The following is a 21,987-nucleotide window of genomic DNA, read 5'->3' as shown; positions in this document are numbered from 1 at the left end:
GTCATATGGGAAAGGAAGGTTTTTCCTTATTGGCAGGGCTGGGGGCACTTACTACCTTCCTATTCTTCAGAGGGATTTGCCTGCTGAATGGCTGCCTCTGTCTACGCCTGGGCTTCTCAATCTTTCTTTCATCCTCCCGCCCCCTCCCAAAGGGCCTTCTTAGACATTTTTCCTAATGGCCACCCCATGAAATTTCAATACCATAGATAAACCGAATATATGTTTATAAACTGTATGTATACCTGTGCTTTACCTTTAACGATTAACTTTTTTGCCTTTCAAAGAACCAGATTTTGCCCATTGGAGGTGTCAGGGCCTCCCTTGAGAGGCTTGGTCTGAGCAGCTGTTGGTTCACAAAGTTGAGCGTGTTCTAGAATCACCTGGAACTCGAGGGTTCTGCAGAGCAGGCTTTGAGAAAGCCAGGCTGTAAGGACAGCTGCAGAAGGCTGAGACCTTGTCCTGATGCCAGGGTGAGCCTTGGCCGCCGGCCCACCCTGGCTCAGCAGTTCCGGGCAGCAGGAGCCCTCCGCCAGCCTGCTGGCTAGCTAGCACTGTGCTGTGGCCACACGTTTTGATTGAAAATCCGAGGTGACGTTTGGAATCACCCAGGGATGCTGGGTCCATGCAGAGGAAGAGGCCGGGAGCGCAGGTGCACACTGGCGGTGTGGCTAAGTGAACTCCTCCTAAGGCCATCGGCCACGTAGGCTGTCCACTGTGCAGTGACAGGGCGGGTCTCCCCCGGGTTTGACTGCTGCCATACATGAATACCGGAGACCACAGGCATCAGTGGATGGTAATCACATTAATAAAGTAACTGTCCACCCCCGTGGTCCCCTGAAAACTCCCTTGTCATTGAACTAGTTCAGCAGCCCGCTAATAAGTGGTCACTGACGGTTAGATGATGCAGGGATCATTTGTGACCCCAACCCAGCACCCATGAAGCAAGGTCATGTGGCCTTGGGCAGTGGTACACAGTGACGAGCTGCACTCTGGTTGTTGGGGGTGGGAGGCTGCTTGGGGGGCCTGGGGCCAGGCATTGCTTAGCCGGTGTGGCTGACGTTGGGTGGCCTCTGAGTAAACATTCTCATGAGCTGTGTGACCTGGGCAGGTCACTCTCCATCTCTGGGCTTCACTTATTTGTCCCTCCCTGGCAGGTGGACATTGATTTGTTGTGACATTGGCAGAAGCTGGATCAGGTCTCAGAGGCTGTCCAGCAAGGGGCTTCTGGAGGCCTGCACTGCAGTGGAACAAGGCTCACATGGTCCCCTGCCTTTGGTCAAAATGGACCCCATAGGGCTGAGCCTCAGGCTGGGCCTCTGCTTGTGCCCTTGACTGTCTCCAGAGGCCAGTCCCTCAGTCTGAATCCCAGGGCCCTCCCCATCCAGGTTCCTGAGGGGCCACTCCCAGCACAGAGGCCTCCCCAGAGCAGAGGTTTCCTCACTCTGGCCCATTCCAGAAACCTGCTCTGTGAGGGCAAGGGACTGTTGACTGAGTCCCAGCCGAGCCACCTTTGGACTCAGAAGGCTACTTACTGTGCAGCATTTCCATGATAAGATTTAACTCTGGGTCTCCATGTGGTTTTTGGATTTTAACCCATTTTCTTTAGTGTCTCAAATGCCAAAGTCATTCATTCCATAGACAATACGAACTGAGCACTGGCCATGAGCAAGGCCCTCAGGGAGATAAAGGGAAACGAAGGTGACACAAATAAGAACAGGAGCAGGAATGAATCCTTCCCACGGCTCAGGCACAACGTGCATCCCGTCCCCGCACATGCACTGTCATGTGCTTTCATGAGCTGCCCCCGTGGGGTGGATGAGGCAACAGCCGTGGGGAGGAAATCTGACGATAATGCAGACAGCTCCCCGTCACACAGGACTTAACAGTGTGCAAGGCCCTTCGGTCGTATGCACTGTATAGGCAGATATTGCTATTACCCTGCTTTGTCCAGAGTCAGGCCCCTGCCCTCAATGAATTTGTGTGCTAAGCAATGGGAACCCCGTAAGTAGAGTCAGTCAACATGACCTTGTTGGTTTTTCAGGACACAGTGGGGTGGGAGCTCAGTAAATGGGAGTGATTATGACCTGAGGTGTCAGAGAAGATGGCGTTTGAACTGGGCCTTGAAGGATGAGTGGAAGTTTGCTGGGTCCAAAGGGAGAGTCAGGCATTGTGGGCAGAGGACAGAGCTTGAGCAAGTGAGCGAGGCTGGATGAGGCCAGGAGGGGATCCGAGAAGACACTCTGGGCAGCTGGTCTTGGTCTGACTGTGAGGAGGGCGGAATGGGAGAGAGGGAGGCCAGGGCAGGGATTCGGCAGCCTGCTATGGGAGAGGAATTTGGGCGGGGAGTTGGGAGATGTGGCTGTGTGACCCTGGGCTTGCTGCCTTCCTCCTCTGGGCCTCACCTGCCTCCGGGGTATATCGCAGAGGCTGAAACGGGTGAGCTCAGAGCCCCTTCCTGCTCTGGCATTGGCTCTGTGTGACGGGGCGGGCCTTGCTGCAGGAGTTTGGAGCCCAGTTCTTGGAAACCCATAGTTGACTCCTCCCTTCCTGGTGGGTTTTGGGGCATGCTCTGTGCCAGGCCTGGGCTGGGCTGGTGGGGCAGAGAGGAAAGGCACCAGTCCTGAGATTGGCCCTCACGGCCGAGCCAACGTGCCAGTTGTAAGATGATCTGAACAAAGCCTTCTTGCCAGCCTTGCAGCCATTTGGCATCTTAGCTGCTCTGGTGAGAAGCACTGTGTCTAAACTGGTGGTCGATCTTTATTTTAACTGGAACCTACGATGAGTGGCCGTGACCATCACCCCTTCCAATTCTGCTGCCATCCAGAGAGTCCCTCACCTTTGGGCACCCGGGGCAGCCACTGGGGGGATTCTGTGCCCTGCGGCCAGTTCACGCCTGAACCCGAGCAATGGGTACGCTACCTCATTTCCCACCCGCTCTTCCGGAGGGCCTGTGTCACAGCTGGGGAGGGGGCTGGGAGGATCCAGACTGAGGGAGCGAGCACCTGCCCTGGATGAGTTTGTAGGCTAATGGGGACCCAGATATAAAGCCAACAAATTAAAATTCTGTGAGCCAGCAGCAGGAGGACCCATTTGTTTTGTTAGGGCATCCAGGAAGACTCCCCAGAGGAGGTGGCATTGGCTCAAGATGGCTGCCTCTACCTCATAAACAGACCCAACCAGGAGGCCTAACACCTTCCCGGGGGAAACAGCAGACTTTAAACATTGTGAAGCCCTAGTTGGTTTGGCTCAGTGGAGAGAATGTCGGACTCTGGGCTGAAGGGTCCTGGGTTGCAGGCTCCTCCCGGGGCTCGGGCCTTGGCCTTGGTCAGGGCATGTGCAGGAGGCAGCAACCAAATCGATGTGTTTCTCTCACATCGATATTTCTCTCTGTCTTTCCCTCTCCCTCCACTCTCTCTAAAAGTTAGTGGGAAGGTATCCTCGGGTGAGGATTAAAAATAAAGGAATAAATAAACAAGGAAGGAAGTGTGGGGCGCCAGAACAGCAGAGAGAACAACTGACTGAGACAAGCTTGAGGGCGTTTGGGAGAATGAGAGAAGGGATGTGGGGGGACCAAGTCCTCCTGCAGTGTTTCCTCTGGGAGTGAGGGAACCCTTAGTCTAGGGTTTCAGATTAAGAATGTGTCCAGGCAACAGCAGCAGCCTGCACCCTTCAGAGTCTCCACCGGGGGAGCCTGACCAGTCATTGCAACAGTTCTCCCCATGCTCCCGTGACCCCTGACCTCTGGGCAGGACCCCTGGCGGGGGGCCAGGCGCAGAACAGACCCTCTGCTGGTGGTTGTGCCTCTGAATTCCTGGGAGGAATATGGAGGCCAGGGGTTGGGGCCAGGTCTTGTGGGTCCTATAGGGGTTCTGAGGTACAGGAATGGGGTGAGCAGAGTGGGGTCCCTGCTTCTTTGTGGGACCTTGTGCTCACTGTGTCCATCCAGAACCTGGGTCCTGGGCCTTGCTGCCCTGCTCTGGGGTGACGAAGGCCTGGCCGCGCTGCCTCTGTGAGTCACGGGACTGGTGCGGAAGTAGCCGCACGTGTAAGATTTGTCACCATCTGGTTTCATTTTCCACCCTGTGCAGATGGTGGATTTAAAAAAAAGATGTTTTTAGGAAGAGAGAGAGAGAGAAGAGAGAGAGGAACATCAATGTGAGAGAAATAGCAATTGGTTACCTCCAGTATGTGCCCTGACCAGGGATGGAACCCACTGCAGCCTAGGAGTGAGCCCTGACTGAGAAACGAACCTGCCACCTTTTGCTCTACAGAACGACGCTCCGACCAGCCGAGCCCCCAGCCAGGGCTGCAGAGGGTGCATTCCTTGCAGATTGCACTGAGATCCCTGGCAGACAGTGTGGGGAGAGGGCAGGGGACGCTGAGTCCCAGCCCTCCTTGCCTCTGTCTAATATTGTACAAGTCACAGAGGCTCTCTACGCTCAGTCCTTTAATTTAAAATGGGATTATAATGGAGGGGGGCGGGGTTGGGATTGTCAGCTAAAAAGGTCAGGGGTATTTTTATGGGGTGACGAAATGCTCTAAAATGGACGGTGGTGGCGGTTGCACAACTCTACGCATATAACTAAAAGCCATTGCATCTACACTTTTAAATGCATGAACTGTATGGCATGTGAGTTAAACCTCCATGAAACTGTTATAAAAAGTGCCTGGCCCATACAAAGGCCAATGGCAGGCATTGTTAGTGGTCATTCAGAGGCCGCAGTCTAGGGTGGAAAGAAGGGTGGAGTCTGCTCTGATACAGACCGGCTGTGTGGCCTAAGAATACGTTTCTAAATCTCTCTGCTTACATCCCTCATGTGCAAGGAGAGGAGAAGAGCCATCAATTCTAAGGCTGTTCAGAGGATTAAATAAGACAATATATTGTAAAAAGGGAAAGGCCTGGTACATGGGGATTGTTGTTAGTAGTAGCATTTATTACTTCTTTATAGTAACAAATGCAGTAATTACAGCGTTCTTGTGGGAGTCTGGGGCCACCTGTGGGCCCAGGCTGGCCAGGCCTGTTTCCTTCGTGGCAGCAGCTTTCTCTGAGGAAGGGGTCATGTGGTGCTTGCTCAGTGCACAGGACTGAATTTTACAACAGGGCTGTAGGACCCCAGGTGCCTTCCGGCACAGGAGGGGAGTGGGATGTGGGGGTGGAAGGGGAGACTGAGAGGTGCTAAGTGGAGCATTCCCTTAACCATCGTGGGTCCCCGCCTAGATGCAGGCGTAGACTTTGACCCAGTCCCTCTCTCCTTGCACTCCAGAAGCCCACAGTTGAAAGAGAAGGCCAACGCACAGTAGAAAGTATGCAACAGGGCAGCCCACACTAAACCGGAGTGTTTTGTGGAGACGCAGGGAAGCGTACTGCACTCAGTGGGTGGCGTGGAGGTGATGGAGAGAGGTGCTTCCTGAGAAGGAAGGCTTCCTAAGGGAGGGAACATTTGGGCTGGGTTTTTACGCATCCGTAGGAGTTTTTAAAGCCCAGGTAGGCTCTATGAGCATCCTGCAGGCAAGGGAACCTGATGTCTTCACAGGATTCAAGAAATGGCAAGCCATCCCAGTTCTTCTGAGATGATAGTGCCCTGTGGGAAATCCCAGCCAGGCCAGAGCGCTCAAGCCTTGCTTTGCAGTCCCTCGGACTCTATTTGTTCTGTTTTCACCCCCCGTGGTGCCTTCCCCTTCTCTGCCTGATGCACCGCTCCGCCGCGCAGCGCCCCCTCCCCCCCTCCCCCCCCAGCCATTTAGTTCTCAGAAATCAGAGACTGACATTCCGCATGCCTCTGAGTGCGGAGCACAGGGCTGGGCCATGGGCTATGGCAGGTCTTGACTTCAGATGCCTCCAGGAGGAGGGAATGCAGGAGAAAGAGAAGAGGGTCAGCTACCAGCAGGGGAGGTGGGGTTGTGCAAATTGGAGAGGATGGTGCCCTCTAAAGGGAGTGGCATTTTGGTGGCGAAAAATCATTGAGTGTTTTAAGGAGAAATCAGAAATAGGGGTTTTTAAGCAAAGTGGCCTATTTACGCAGAGTGTTCTGTTTTTTAACACGGCAGGGCTGCTCGCCAGAGGCCAGGGGCTGCCCATGTGCAGCAGTGTGTGCAGGGGATGAGAGCGTGGCCCCTGGAGCCAGCTGTCTGGGTTGAGATCCAAACTCTGCCCTGTACGTGCTGTGTGTGGCCTTGGACAGTTTCTAGTTCTCTCTGTGCCTCAATTTCCTCATCCGTAAAGTGGGGATTGTAATAGTAGTCACTTCATAGAACTGTCACGTGTACAGGGCTTAGCTCAGTACGCCATCAATCCAGCAGCGTCAGCATTGCCTTTAAAATATATTTTATTTATTTTTTACAGAGAGGAAGGGAGAGGGATAGAGAGGTAGAAACATCAATGAGAAAGAAACATGGATCAGCTGCCTCCTGCACACCTCCTACTGGGGATGTGCCCGCAACCAAGGTACATGCCCTTGACCGGAATCGACCCTGGGACCTTTCAGTCCGCAGACCGACGCTCTATCCACTGAGCCAAACCGGCTTCGGCAGCATTGCCCTTAAATGATGTGGATTTACTGGTGGAGTTGGCTGCATCTGAGGGGATGGGGGCGGGAAAGAAGAAGCGTCAAGAGCACTTACAGTGTTGCCACGGTGCCTAGATAAGTATGGAAACTGAGGCAGAGCCCACGGCGGGTCGTTTCCAGATCCCCGGTCGCCCAGTCCGGTGCTCGTCTTGCTTCCAGAAGGCCCCGTGCCCCCTGGGCCTGTCTGAGTGGACGGCGGCGGGGTTTCCAGGCCTCGAGGTGGCGTGATCCAGCAGCTTCAGCTCCCAGTCTCCCTACAGCTGGGTCTTGCTGGAATAATAACTTATTTATGATATGGACTAGAAGCCAGACATCACCTCACTGCCTCTCCTCTGAGCAAAGCCAGACTCCCATTCCAGTACGGGCCGGTCTGGGGGCACTTTCTATTTTTCTTCCCTGGCATCTCAGGGCTGGCTGGAGGGCTGAGCGTGCTGGGGGCCGCCCTTGCCTTCCATCTGCGTCCCAGTGTCGGTGTGGCAGAGGCTCAGGGCGGGGCCTCGGTGAGGGCCCAGGGGGTCTCTGCATTCCCTGGACCCTACACTGCGAAGTTCCCAAGCCACCTGCCAGGCCCAGCATTCCGTTTCCAGCCTGTGGGCCCTGCTCAGCCTTCAAAGCCCACGATAGTCCCAGGAATGCTTGCAGGCCCCGGGCAGCTCCCCGGAGCTCCTCGTCAGCACAAACAATCCTCGTGTTATGATAACCTCCGAGGGCGCATCCCGGCTCAGCGTCATTTCCACGTAACCCTGACTTCGGCCTGAGTGCACACAGTTGGGCTGGACGTGGCTGTGGAGGCCTCTCGGTCCCCTCTTCACTCTCCAGACCAGAAAGCAGAGAGAGGCTCGGGGAAGGGAAGGAAGGGTCGTGCAGTAGGCGATTGTCAGGGCCAATGGAGTCTGGTGCCTGACTCCCCGTCCAGTGCTCCCCCCTTCCCACTCTGGGCCCCCATTCCAAGTGACCTCTCTCAAGTCAGTGGAAAAGACGGGCAAATATGAATAGAGATGCAAGGTCATCAGCCTTGTGATGGCCATGATGCCATGGCCTGGCATCAGCTTGACAGCACGCGTGTGAAAGAGACTGGTCCAGGGGTTGCCCTGCAGGGTGCCCTGGAAGACCTGGGCCGGGGTCCCAGGTGAAGGTGTTTACGAGGCTCCCACTGTGAGGGCCATTGTTTCCCTAAAACTGGGAGGCCAACTAAGAAAAAAAAAAAAACAATGTCAACAGCCCCTTTGGCGGGACCTGAAGCTCAAAAGGAACCTGGTGTTTCTCAGCCCCCTAGTGAGCACCGTCGATGTTTTATCCGCTTTCAACCTCCTGCAGGGCAGCGGGCTGCTGCTGTGCACACCCGGCTGGTCCTGGAACATTACAAACCCCGCACTCTCGTGTTCTGCTTCTGCAGCCCCGCCGAACAGGCCCCTCTGAGGGCAACCTTGGAAGGTGGGAACGTCCGTCAGGACACGCTCGGCTGATGCACACCCTGTTCCCCACGGGCAGCTGGAGGCCCTTTGTCAGCCGTGCCTTCTGAGCCAGCCGGGCGTGTATGCCTTTGATCTCCCAGAAAACACCCGCCCCCCACGCCACCCCGGCCCACAGGAGCGGTCCTTTCCGCCCCCGACGCTGGCAGCCGCGCGCACTCCCAATTAGCTCCTCCGGCCCAAAGGGGCCTTGTGTGCCGCAGCCCCGAGGCTGCTGGCGGGTGCGCTGAGTGCTTCGTGCTTCATCACCTCATAACTCACGGCCCCTGCATGGGGAGGCTCTGGGTGCAGCGCGGTCCCCCAAGCCGTGGCCAGTTTGTGGGAAAGCAGGTCTCTCACGAAGGCCCACAGTCCAGGGGCGTTTGCCTTGGAGGTTTGGAGCCAGGGATGCTTGTTGGATGTGTTTTGTTTCAAAGCTGGTCACATGGCGGGGATCAGTCCTCTGCATGTCCTATGTCTGTCTGTTCCTCAAGCAAGGGACAGACATGTGTGTCTGCAAGAGGGACAGACAGACATAACCCCCCCCCCCCCCCCCCCCCCGAGAGCTCCTGGGGTCATGGAGGAGGGAGAGATGATGGAAGGCATTTGAGCTGGGCTGGAAGGGCATTCCTGGCGGAGCTCAAAGCGGGGGCAAAGGCCTGGGGCCATGTGGACACCTGTGGTTCAGAACAGGTCCCTGAGCTGCTGGGGTGGGGCAGCACCAGGGCACAGGGGCCCGGGGGCATGGAGGTTGTTGCTATTGATTCCAAAAGACAAAGAAACAGGGCTTGATGGGAAGAACAAGTGCCAGGTGGTCCGAACCACCCTGCTGTCCCTCCGGGTGATGGGCATGGTCTCCTTAACTGATCTCCCCCTTCCATCCCTTCAACTCTTAACCCAGACACCCCCCTTCCCCCCCGCCCCAATACTCCCTGGGAGCAGCTCCGTGGGCCCTGGAGGTGTTCCTCCTGCCGATCCTCCTGCGACCTCCTCTGCTCCTCCCTCCTTGCTCCCGATGCCTTTGCTGGGACCCCTCCCCAGACACTGCCTGCACCTTCCCCTCATCCTCCTCAGGCCTTTGCTCAGATACCTCCTCCTTAGCACATCATCCCTGACTCACTTATTTAAAATATCACGCGCGCGCGCGCACACACACACACACACACACACACACCCGTTTTCTCCTCTGCTTGATTTTTCTCCATGGCCATTTCCGTGTGGTGTGCCATATTTTTACCTAGCTCCCCCTTGAGGTGAGGAGGAATTTTTGACTTTGACCTCAGCACCTAGAATAAGGCTGCTCAGTGCATATCTGATGAATGAATGGATGAATGAATGAGTAGATATATAGTTGCAGACAGAGGTTAGGGAGGTAAACTTGCAGAGATATGAACACGTAAAGTGAGTCCAGAATGGCCGAGTGGCTGGCATGTGGGCATTGTGTTGTTACCGACCGAGGGCTCGGCACAGACGAGCTTTGATGAAGTGTCTGAGTTCTAACGAGTCTGGAAAACGTGCTACTGTGCTGGGCCCTGGGCAGGAGGAAGGACAGTGGCGGCCTCATTTGATGGCGATTTCTAGCTCCCCGGGGCTCCTCCCGCTGTGCGGAGGATGGGGGGCACCTCAGGGGGATGTGTGTAGAGTTGGGCCTTGGCGGCCGATCTACTTTCTGTCCTCCCATGCTCACCCTCCTTCTGTAGGGAACCTTCACCGCCCTCCCCCCACCACCTGTACATCCCTCATTTATCACTCACCACAGACCGCCATGTGTCAGACTAAGTGGGAAACATTTTACATGCATGATCTCGTTTGGGGGAGACCTGGTTTAAAACCAAGTCAACATCTCTCTGGGCCAGGCTAAGGGACCAGAGGGGAGGCCTGGCTGGAGCAATGATCTGGGACAAGCGGCCTCAGCCTTGGGAGGGATTGGCTGCCTCTTCTCCCTGGGTCTGTCCCGCCATCAGCTGGCTTGCTTCTGAGCCGTGTGTCTCGGGCTGCAGGGCCTCAATGCAGGGGCTGCTGCTCAGCCTGGGGCCTGGCAGCCGCCCGCCAGCCCGTCCGCCCGCCCGCCCGCCGTCTGGCATGTGAGGGCTGCTTCCTGTCTCCTCATCCTGAAGCTGCCGCTCTGCTGCCAGGACTCGTGGCCAAGCAGGGGGCCAGGCAGAGCTCCCAGCCAGAGCTTGGTGGGCCGTGGTGGTGACCAAGGGAGAAGCCTCAGAGCCACGCGGCTCCTGGGCACGGGGCATGGAAACTGGGGGTGGTTGCCAGCCTGGCAAAGTCTGCCTTGGACTCTGGGTGGGCTCCAGGGTGGGGGTTTGCAGCCCAATGGGGAGTCGCTGACACCTGCAGTGTGAGGCCCTGTCCTGCCCCTGGGCCAGCCAACCCACTCTGGGGTGTCGTCACACAACTGAGCACCTTTCCTTTAAGAGCATTTGCCAAGCTCTTGAAGACTCAAGCAATGGTGCTTTCCTCAGGCCAGAGGACAGAATCCATCACCGCCTTCATCTTCATCATCATAGAGGTACTGACGTGGAGACTCCCCAGCTGGGGCGGCTGTGACATCATCGATCTGGCTCTCCAGCAGACAGTCCTCCTTTCCCACCTCCAAGGCCCCCACCCTGCTCAGGGGAGTTTTTAGTCAATTATTCTTCACTCACAGTGGGGTCCCACCTCGAGGGGGGGGGTGGTGGCTAGGCCCTAAGACAGCACCGAAGGCACAGCTCCCATGTGGTCCAGGGGGTCCTTGGTCGTGCTCGGCCTGAGGAGAGGCTCACAGCGGAAGAGGGGCGCAGTAAGCTGGCCTGTCCAGACTCCGTCCCCCCAGCCCCTCGGTCAGGGCTTGCACCCTTTGCCCTCCCCCTCCCTCTCTGCCTTTCTTGCCCATTTTTTGCATCATAACAAACGCTTTTGGTTCGACATGCCATGCTGCTACGGCTGTCTTTGTGGAACATGGACGATCCCTTCCTCTGAGTACCATTCCTTTATTGGAAGCTTCCAGAGTCTAGACCATCAGCGCAGGCCCTGGCAGCGCATTAGAATCTCCTGGGCAGGGTTGAGAAAACCCGTTGCCCCATTGCTGAGCTCTGATTCGTTGGTCTGGGGTGTGGCCTGGACGGCAGTAGTTCCGCAAGTTCCCGGCTGATGCGAGTGGGCATGCAGGGTGAGACCCACTGGCGCAGCCTCCTGGGTTTGACGGGAACGTTAGGGACACCTCCGGGGGGACCAGGAGAGGCAGGTTGAAGAAGGAAGGAAAGGTGGTCAGCCACCCTGCGGTGGGCCGGGCCTCAGGAGGGGCATCCTCTTCATTGTTTCAGTCCATCTTCTCAGCAATCCTTTGGCTTCAGACGTGAAAACGGAGGCTGGCAGAGGGCCCGTGTCACCAGCTGGGAAGGACCGGCTGGGTGCAGGCCCGGGTGCGTCACTCCCAGGCAGTCCCTGCACCACTTTGCAGGGATGTTGGGTGACAGAAGGAGACCCCCATGCTGTCGGTCTCCTTTTTAAAACTTTGCTTAAAAAGAACCGTTGTACAGTCATGACCTGTGCATTGTAGCAGGCAGACATTCCGTGCAGGATTGGCTTTCCCCTTCAGATAGGGGAATTACAGAAAAGTTGGAAAAGAGACGCTTAAGGAGAAGGAACTGCCTACAGTTCTGCCACCCAGAGACAACTCTCCCACAACCGAGTGTTTCCGCCGACCTTTTATCTGTGCACGCTCCCTCTTCCCTCTGAAGTCACCCTGCACCACATCTGGGTGAGGACGTCTCCCCTGAGGGATGCTCAGCCACAGGTATTCTTTACTGTGTACGGGCAGGGGATTTGAGCGGGTCAAAGCCAGGTCCCAGTGGAGCCAGGAGATAGAGACAAGGCTCCCTGTGGTTCCAGATGCTGCTTCTGGCACCCCTGTATGAGCTTCTGGGCAAATCGAGCACGTGCATGGTCCTTGCTTCCCGGAGTGGGGTGCGGGGGGAGAGGCATTCTGGTGCTCTGTGTGCATTTCTCAGGGCAGCCCCAAAGACAGGTGTGTTGTAATCTTGAAGCACAGGGATGTTAAGCGACTTGCAATGGTCTGAGAGGAGCAGAGCCCAGCTTCTGGCTCTGGAGTCTCTGCATTTACTCCCCACCCTCCCCACCTCACTTCTCCTCCCGGGAAGGATTCTTGCTGCAAATGGGCTGGGCCTAGCAAGACCTCAGTTGCCTTTCACCCAGCATCTCCCAGGGTGTGGGGCCTGCAGAGGTCATGACCCCAGGAAGTGCGGCCAACTGGTCACCCCAGATCACTTTCTCCAGTAGCGGAGGCCCTGCTTCCTGGTGTTCCCTCCAGCCCTTTGGCCTGTGCTGGGAGCTCTGGTGCCGCCGAGTGGGTGTGGCAGGGTGTGCCAGTTGAGGACAAGCCTGGCGCTTCTCGGCTCAGGCTCCGTCTTCCAAGGGCTCTTCCTCCTGCCTGTTCTCAAGGCTGCAGCTTGGGGTGAATCAGCTTTCAGACTTTCCTTGGCGCGGGCCCTGGCCTTGGCGGCCCAGCCTCCAGCGGAGCGCCTGTGGCTTGGGGCTTCCACATCAGGTTTGGATTATAGGGATCTCAGCCGCCTCAGACTTTCATCCCAGCTCTGCTGACTCATGCTTTCGTGGTAGTGGGCCGTCTGTGCACCGTGTGTGTGTGTGTGTGTGTGTGTGTGTGTGTGTGCGCGCGCGCGTATTGTATGCCTGCACGTGTATTGTCTCTGTGTGTATGTTGTCTCACTGCATGTGTGTGTGTGTCATCTTGGTGCATGTGTGGCACCTCCCTGTGTATGTGTCATCTTTTTTTTCATAGCTTCATTGAGATAAAATTCACATGCCATGCAATTCACCGACTTAAAGTAGTGATTCAGGGGATTTTTATCATATGCACAGATTTGTATAATTATCACCACATTCAATTTTAGAACATTTCGTCTATCTCAAAAAGAAGTCCTATACCTTTTAGCTACCACCCCTTTAATCTTTTACCCCATCCCCCAGCAATGACGAATCTACTTTCTGTCTCTGTAGATTTCCCTCTGTTCTGGACATTTTGTATAAATGGAGTCATATATATGCGGCCTTGGTGACTGACTTCTTTCATTCCCTATAATATTTTCAAGATTCACCATGTTACAGCATATATCAGCACTTCATTCCTTTTTAGAGCTGAATAATATTCTGTCCTGTGATATACCACCCTTTGTTTATCCATTCATCAGTTGATGGACATTTGGGCTTTCTAATTTTTGGCTGTTGTGAGTAGTCCTGCAGTGAGAAGTTTTTGTGTGGACATATATTTTCATTTCTCTTGAGTATATAGCAAGGAGTGGACTTGCTGGGCCAGATGGTAACTCTGTTTAATATTTGAGGTACTTCCAGACTGTTTTCCAAAGTGGCTGCATCACTTTACATTCCCATCAGCAATGTGTGAGGGCTCCGATTTCCCCACATCTTGGCAACACTTATTATGGGACTTTTAAAAATATATATTTTATTGATTTTTGAGAGAAAAGGAGAGGGAGAGAGAGAGAGAAACATCAATGATGAGAGAGAACCATTGGTTGTCTGCCTCCTGCATTCCCCACACTCGGGATCGAGCCTGCGACCTAGGCATGTGCCCTTGGCCGGAATTGAACCTGGGACCCCTCAGTCTGCAGGCTGACGCTCTATCCACTGAGCCAAAACAGCTAGGGCTATGATGGGACTTTTTGATTCTAGCCAAAGGGGTATCTCATTGTGGTTTTGGTTTGCATTTTCCTACCGATAAATGATGTCAAGCACCTTTTAAAGCGCTTGTTGGTCATTTGTATGTATTCCTTGGAGCAACGTTTACTTTGATCCTGTTTCTACTTTTAAATTGGGTTGCTTGTCTTTTTATTATTGAGTTACATGTGTTCTTTCTATGTTCCAGGTACAAGTCCCTAATCAGGGGAGCAGAGGTTGGTCTCTCATGTCCTTATGCAACCCCAGCCCCGTCACGTCTAACTTGCAGTGTTTGTTTCATGAAGACATAGGGCCATATAGAGTCCTGGCAGGAGTGGTGGTCCCAGGGTGAGGGGGTTGTGGTGTGGGGCTGACCCCCCCCCCCCCAGATGTGCCCAGGGTGACCCACATGAGGGTCTAATCCCTGCAGGTTACCTTGGGTGGTGCAGCTTTCAGTTGAATGGACCCAACAGAAAGATGGATGGTGGGAGAGATGGGGAAGGATTTGAAAACCCCAATCCCGGGCCCACCCCTCCTCTCGATTTCTAACTTGAGGGGTTGGAACATGATGGTGCCATTTTCTGGGACAGGGTGGCAAAAGAGGAGGAGGAGGAGGTCAGCTTTAAAGTTTGAGGCCCCAGCAGGGCCCAGGGTCTCTATCAAGGAGACTGTTGGACAATTCCACAGGGAATTCTGGGAGGGGTCCGGGCGGGGCTGTCATTTAGGAGCTATCTGAAAGTGCCTGGTATGGAGAGCCTTGTGATCATGGGAACTTCCCAGGAGAAATGCGTGAGCTGCGTGAGACCAGGATGCGCTGAAATGGATGAGCTGTGTGAGACCAGGATAAAGAATTGGGTGCTGGCTCTGGCCACGGAGGTCACAGGTGGCCCTAACGAGAGTAGCTTCCGGGAAGTGATGGCTCTAGAAGTCCCTGGGGGATGGGCTGAGGAGAGACATGAGACCTGGAAGTGGAGGCCAGGTGGAGGCTGTGGCCGGGCCTGTGCTTCCTCCTGGACCAGGCTGGGAGGGAGGGGGTGTCACAGATGTGAGATCCTGAGGGCACCTGCGTGCCAGTGAAAACGACCGGGAGAGGGAGCGAGGGGATGCCCGAAAGAGGGGCAGTGATTGCAGAGCTCAGTCCTTGAGGAGGTGAAAGGGGGTGTCCTGAGCACGGTAGTGAGAGGACAAGGGAGAGCCTGCCTGTTGGTGTCTGCTTTGTCCTTGAGAACAGGAGAGGGTACCAGGCTGGTGTGGCTCAGTGGTTGAACCAGGAGGTTGCAGTTTGTGAACCAGGAGGTCGCAGTTTGATTCCCGGTCAGGGCACATGCCTGGGTTTTGGGCTCAACCCCCAGCTGGGGGCATGCAGGAAGCAGTTGTTCAATGATTCTCGTCATTGACGTTTCTCTCTCTCCATCTCCCTTCCCCTCTGAAGTCAATAAAAATAAAATGTACTTAAAAATAAAAGAAACGGGAGAGGGTGAGAGGGCCATGTTGGAGGTGGAAGCCGTTGGGAGAACCGGAATGCAGACACCACAGGGAGGGGCAGCTGAGTCCCAGGCAGCATCGCGCTGATGTGAGCATGGTGGCGGCTGATTTCAAGGGAGACCCGTGGGCACCATGTGCGCCGTCTCCATCAGTGTGAAGGCGTGGAGTGTTTGGCTGGGTGGGATGAACCAGGGCAGAGGCTTCTCTGGAAGAGTGGATGGAGGGGAAGGTGGGGAGAGTTATACGTGTTTGCAGAAGAATTATTATGCATCTAGACAAAGAAGTCCAAGGTGGTGTGAAGGGGATATGAGGACTTGGTGTGGGAGGGAGGGAGAGGGGGAGGCAGGGAGATTGACAGTGATAGAGGGGTGAGGTCACACTTTGGAGGTCTTGGGGAAGTCTAACAGTAGCTGGAGCCAGCATGCTAGGGTGCAGTGAGCAGGCCCGTGGCGGAAGGGAAGGAGACTGCTGACGTGGAGGCTTCTGTGGTTGGAGCAGGTAGTGCTGTTCAGGTGGGGGTCTAGGGAGGGCGCATGGCTAGCAGTGGCTGGGACAGAAGCAGGTTGCTGGGTTGGGGTGAACCTGGTGGAAGTTTATTTTTTTCTTTCTTTCTTTCTTTCTTTCTTCTTTTTTTCTTTTTTTTTTTTTTTTTTTTTTTTTTTTAATTATATTTCTTTATTGATTTCCAAGAGGAAGGGAGGAGAGAAAGATAGAAACATCAATGATGAGAGAGAATCATTGATTGGTTGCCTCCTACATGCCCCCAACTGGGGATTGAGCCTGCAACCCAGGCATGTGCCCCTGGCTGGAATCAAACCCGGAACCCTTCAGTCCACAGGCTGATGCTCTATCCACTGAGCCAAGCTGGCTAGGGCTCTTACTTTTTTTTTAAACATATTTTTATTGATTTCAAAGAGGAAGGAGAAGGGAGAGACAGAATCTTCAATGATGGGAGAGAATAATAGACTGGCTGACTCCTGCACGCCTGCCACTGGGGATCGAGCCTGCCACCTGGGACCCCTCAGTCCGCAGGCTGACGGAGCCAAACCAGCTGCGGCTGGTGGAAGCCATTTCTGATTCTCACACCACTCCCGCTGTGCGCATCACCGCAGGCTCCACGTGCAGGGCTTCCTTTCATTTCCTACGGTGGAACGGTTTCAGGCTGAATTTGCTGGAAGCCTAGAAACTGAGTGCCGCTGACAGTGAAGTTCTCATAATGGCATTTCCAGAACCAGGTCGGGATCACGGGTCCCCTCTCCCTGGGAGGTGGTGGGGCGGTGGGGTTGGAGGAGGCCTGCTCTGCTCCTTTCTCCTCTGGGAGGCCCCCCAGAGGCCAGTCTTGGAAGGAGGAGGAGGAGGAGGAGACCTGGCTCCACTGACACTGACATCTTGATACTGCTCCCTTCTTCTGGGCATTCAACAGAGGTTGGCAAACTGAGGGTGCCCCATGTGGGCTCAGGATCCCCTGCCCCAGAGCCACGCTGTGTTCTCAGAGTCAGGCCACTTGCCCTGACTGCGGCCCAGGCTGGGTCCTTGCCTGTTGTCTCTGCACTTGACTCCGCACAGATGGAGCGCTGCCCTTGTCCACACCCGGACTTGTGCCCCGTCTATGGACGTGTGTGCCAGTCCTCGGGGGTCTCTTCCCGGGAACTCCCTGGCTCTTTGTACCCTTGCCTCCCAAATTCACATGCAAGTTCATGCAAAAATTTGCTAAAATATTTGGGTCCTTGCCCTCGCGATAGCTACTGGTGACAACTGAACTTGCTCGGTTGTGACCCTCTGCAGGGTCCCTCCAGCACTCCCCTCTCCTGTCACCCCGAGTGACTTGCTCTGGAGTTGGGGGCCTCCCCTGAGGGGAAGCAGGACTGGGAAACCTCAGTTAGCGTGGCCTGGAGGCCGCTGCATGAAGAGGTGGCAGAAGGTGGCCCCTTCACAACCAAGACAGTGTCACCGTCATATTGGAAAAGCCAAACGGGCCTCCCCCACCTGCCAGTCACCTTCTAGGAAAGGCCCCTCAGAACAGTTACATTAAAGGTCTTGAGCTTGGCTGAGGGGCGTTAGGACCGCCCATTGGAGAGTTTCCACTCGGAGAAATTGCCCGAGGACCTGACTAAAGTAAGGGTGAAAACAGAATTGGCTGACATTTCTTTCCCAGCTTACCAGAACTTCATTTCCCGCCTTTTTTCTTAACGCAGAAATCTGATTTGATTTTAGAGCTTTAAAATTAGCCGCCACTTTTCAGAAACATAAACATCTCATAAACTGAGAGACTGGAGTCATTTGGCAAAGGGGCGGAGAGCCAGAACGTTCCCGTTGCCAGTCTGTCTGCCCTGCATGGGGCCTGGTTTCCTGGCCAGGCCAGAGCTGGAGGGATCGTGGGCCAAACCTCTCGTGGTGTGGAGGGGAAACCGAAGGCCGGCCCAGCCTGCTGCCTGACCTGGGGGCCGAGCGGCTCTAGGAGGAGGGTCTCAGAGGTGGGGGGCCCCCAGGCCTGGACAAGAATGGCCTGTCAAGACTGGACATGAGGCCGAAAGTGGTTTGGCTCAGTGGATAGAGCGTCGGCCTGCGGACTGAAAAGTCAAGGGCATGTACCTTGGTTGCAGGCACATCCCCAGTAGGAGAATCGATGATATTCTTCTCTCTCTCTATCTCTTTTTTAAAATATATTTTATTGATTTTTTACAGAAAGGAAGGGAGAGAGATAGAGAGCTATAAATGTCGATGAGAGAGAAACATCGACCAGCTGCCTCTTGCACACCCCTACTGGGGATGTGCCCACAACCAATGTACATGCCCTTGGCCGGAATCGAACCCGGGACCTTTCAGTCTGCAGACTGAAGCTCTACCACTGAGCCAAACCGGTTTCAGCGATGATACTCTCTTATTGATGTTTCTAAATCTCTATCCCTCTCTCTTCCTCTCTGTAAAAAAAATCAATAAGATATATTAAAAAGAAAAAAAAAGAAAAAGAGACTGGACACGAGGCACAGAATGGACAGGGAACTTGCTGGGGAAGTTCTGTCCTTGATCCAGGGTGGAAACTGGAGGGACCCAGAGTCACAAAGATGCTTAACCCTTCCAGGCTGTCTTTGCCCTAAACAGTGAAGCTGGTGGGGAAAGTGGGGTTTAACTCTTCCCGGAGAGAGGCCTGTGGGGGGCGTGGGGGCTGAGCCAGGCTCAGGAATCCTGGTGCTTCCACTCCGGTGTGCTGAGGGTGCTGAGGGTGTGTGAGGGGTGAGGGGTGAGGTCTCTGGGGAGTGAGAGGGCGCTGCTCCGTTAGGGCTCTGTGCTGAAACTTCTCATTCTCACGCCAGTGGGAGGAGGCCTGACTTCTTTTGGAGCCTGTTTTTTTTTTTTTTTTTTTTTTTTGCCTAGCTGTGGGGAGTGAACATCTTGCTGGCTCTTCAAGGTCAGACCAGACCAGAGGCCCAGGGATAGGCAAATGGATGATGAAAGGAAAGTTTCTTTGTTCCAAGTGGCCCCCAAGGGCAGAAGCAGGGCCCAGGCTTAGCCCAGTGGTGAAGGGCCACATAGAGCTGGGTTCTTGTTCTAGTCCTGTCATTGCTGGGTGACTTTGGGCAAGTTGCTTACCCATTCTGAGCCTCTGCTTCCTCACCCACATGAAGAGGGTCCAGTATTTGTGGCAACCCCATAGGATTGTTGTAAAGGGGAAATAAGATTTGTAAATGAAAGTGGCACATCCTGTTATTATGATAATAAGACTTTATAAAAGGTAGAATGTAGGCAAGTGTGTTTTAGCGCAATGAAACATTGAATGTCCTTACATTAAAAAAAAGGTTACTACGTCTTGAGGGAGGCAGCTCCCTGTCACTAGAGGCATCTGAACGAAAGTTAGCAATCTCCTCATTGAGGATGTTGTTGAGGGTTTGAAGCCCCAGACTGAGGCAGGCAGGTGACCTTGAAAGGTCGGTGTGGTCCATGATTATGGGCAGGGAGGCTGGGCTGGAAGGCAGTGCCTCGAAGCCCAGTCCTACGCTAAGTGATTTTCCGGAACCCGCATACCTCATATGAGGTACTGAGATCTGGTGGTCCAATCTGCAGGGCCACCATAGGCTGCAGCCCTCAGCGAGCCTGGGTTTGTAGGAATGAAACACAGGCCTTTTGACTTGTGCTGTGAAGATCTTCTGCCTTGCCTGGCCTTGAACGGGACAGGAACAATCTCCCAGGGTGTCAGTAAGGGGCACAGAAAGAGGAATGGGCGTGGCCAAGGCTCTTTGATTTGGCCACACTTATCCAGTTCTGGTTCAGCCTCTGCCCATGAACCTGAATGCCTCCCGGGTCCCCACACTGTCCTTTATGCTTCCACAGCTTGCCCAGACCCCTATCTGGGTTCCAGCTCAGGTGGCTTCTTCTGCCACAGCTTCTCTCTTCCAGTCATCTCCCTTCCACTGGCCGTGGGGGTCTAGCAGGGCCTGTGAGCCCCGGGGTGACCATGTGACTCAGGCTGGACCAACCAGTCTCCCTGCTGCAGATTAAAGGAAGTCTCCTTGTCTCTGGTGGCAGGATGGAGGTGTGTCAGCAAGAGTGGACTCTGTCACCTTGTGTAGGAGAGCAAAGCTGATGCAGAAGGTGCTGAGAGGCGGGCCGAAGAGGGAACCCAGTGCCTGCCCCTGCCATGGGGCCATGTCCTGCACATGGGGCCAAGGGGGTTCAAGTTGAACGTTTGTCCCTTGCACCTGAGAGCCTGATGGATGCCTGTCCTGCAGGTGTACCCTCTGTAGCACCAGGCACAGCACATGGCCCCACTCTGCTCCTCTGCGGACCCTTCTCTCCAGGCGATAAGAACTCAAAGCCAAAAGCTGGGCCTCATTTATTCTCTGTGTCTCCCTGCCCTTGGCACACAGCAGGTGCAAAAGCAAAACCATACAAGTGCTCTGAGTGAGAGGAAGGACGCACAGTGTAAGGTTTGATGTTGACATCTTAATTAGCAGACCCGAACGTTTGCAGACAATTGAGTATTGCCTCGTACTGTGGATACCATGGGGAGCCCCAAGCTTGTTCCAGTACAATCCTGCTGTTTTCCCTGGGAAGGTGTTTGGCCTCCTGGTTGGGTCTGTTTATGAGGTAGAGGCAGCCGTCTTAGTTTGGATCCAGATGGTGCTTTCAGTTTGATCAGCAGACGTAGCTGGAAGGGACAGGAGCTGCTGCTGGAGGCTCCACGGTGAGTGCTCCGCTGGACTCGGCCCGGTTCCCTGAGGAGCAATCTCCAAACAGGCTGGGGCGGGAAAGCTGGGGAGCTCAGCAGCTTGGAAAAGAGGCGCTCCTATTCGGGCAGGGAAGGTCCCACAGATTTATTTGCTTGTTTGTTTATTTATTTAACTAATTAATCTTCACCCAAGGATATTTTCCCGTTGCTTTTTTAGAGAGAGTGGAAGGAAGGGGAAGAAATGGAGAGAGAAACATTGATATGAGAGAGACACGTGGATTGGTTGTCTCCCGTGTGCTCCCGGACCAGGGCTGGGAATCGATCCTGTAACTGAGATATGCAACCTTGACCGGAATCAAACCCAGAATCCTTTAGCTTTAGGTCGACGCTCTATCCACTGAGCCAAACTGGCTAGGGCGGTCGCACAGATTTATGAACACAATTCCTTCATTCACTGCTTTGTGTTCACAGCTGTATTGCCAGTGTCTGAAGCAGTGCTGTTGGTACTCAATACATATTTGTTGGAGTGAAGGAATTCAACAAATTTATATTTATTTATTTATTTATTTATTTAGGATTGCCTACTATTTTCCAGGCACTGTGGGAGGTGGGCCGGTCTCATAGTTTTATAGAGCTGACACGTGTGTGGGGGCAGGGCTGTGCAGCCACACATGCATTCACATACATCTCGTTACAGGTTTCATTGCCCCCGGGATTATTGCAATCGTCGGGGCCTAATGACATATTGGCTGAGCTTGGCCAAGGTCATATGTTTATTTCCAAGGCCAATACCTGATTTTTTAAAGAGAACATTTTGATGCAGGCAAAGACTTAGATTGAAAGCAGAGCACGCGCTCCTGGGGCACTGTTCTGGCTCGTTTATCGTCAGCAAACAGCTGCTCTCCCTGGCTTGCATACCACATGCTTTCAATCTGAAATAATAGCACTTTGTAGTGGGGGGGAGGCGGGGGGACCAGCTCCCACCTTCGAGATAATTAGGCTTTACCGATAGGATTTTCCCCTCCGTCTGCCTGAAGGTAGAGGCAAACCCGCATGATAGTGGCAGTGCTTTGGGGTGGAATGTGGTGCCCTAGTGCCATGGTCGGTAAACTGCGGCTCGCGAGCCACATGCGGCTCTTTGGCCTCTTGAGTGTGGCTGTTCCACAAAATACCACGGCCTGGGCGAGCCTATTTTGAAGAAGTGGCGTTAGAAGAAGTTTAAGCTTAAAAAATGTGTCTCTCAAAAGAAATTTCAATCGTTGCACTGTTGATATTTGGCTCCGTTGACTAATGAGTTTGCCGACCACAGTGTGTGAGCATGTCCCTCATGGCAGTGGTTCCCCCCTTTAAGCACTGGAACTCCTTGATGACATGAAGTGTTCTGTGGAACCCCGTGAGTGCACAGCACAGTGGAAGTGGGTCTGCTGATCTTGAAATGGGCATATGGGCTCCCTGGCACAGCCTCCTTACAGCCCCTCCCAGTCGCCTGCTGGATTCCAGAGTTCCCCAAGGCCCTGGAAGAAGCGCCTGCATACGTGTGGTCACACACATGTGGTCACATACGTGTGCAGTTGCAAATGCTCCCGTGTTCTGTGCCGCGTATTCATGCCTCTTC

The 21,987-nt window shown here is 54.3% G+C and overlaps 1 protein-coding gene across 6 annotated transcripts in view; it reads left to right on the top strand.

Annotated features, from left to right (window-relative positions):
• The window catches only part of ADAMTS14 (ADAM metallopeptidase with thrombospondin type 1 motif 14), a 78,022-nt gene that overhangs the window by 3,829 nt on the left and 52,206 nt on the right, over nt 1-21,987 (top strand). The gene's annotated exons all lie outside the window — the stretch shown is intronic.

The sequence above is a fragment of the Pipistrellus kuhlii genome, unplaced genomic scaffold (genome assembly GCF_014108245.1).
Source record: "Pipistrellus kuhlii isolate mPipKuh1 unplaced genomic scaffold, mPipKuh1.p scaffold_m20_p_15, whole genome shotgun sequence".
Lineage (NCBI taxonomy): Eukaryota > Metazoa > Chordata > Mammalia > Chiroptera > Vespertilionidae > Pipistrellus > Pipistrellus kuhlii.
The sequence above is the reverse complement of the archived record's forward strand: the minus strand, read 5'-3'. Positions and strand labels throughout refer to the sequence as shown.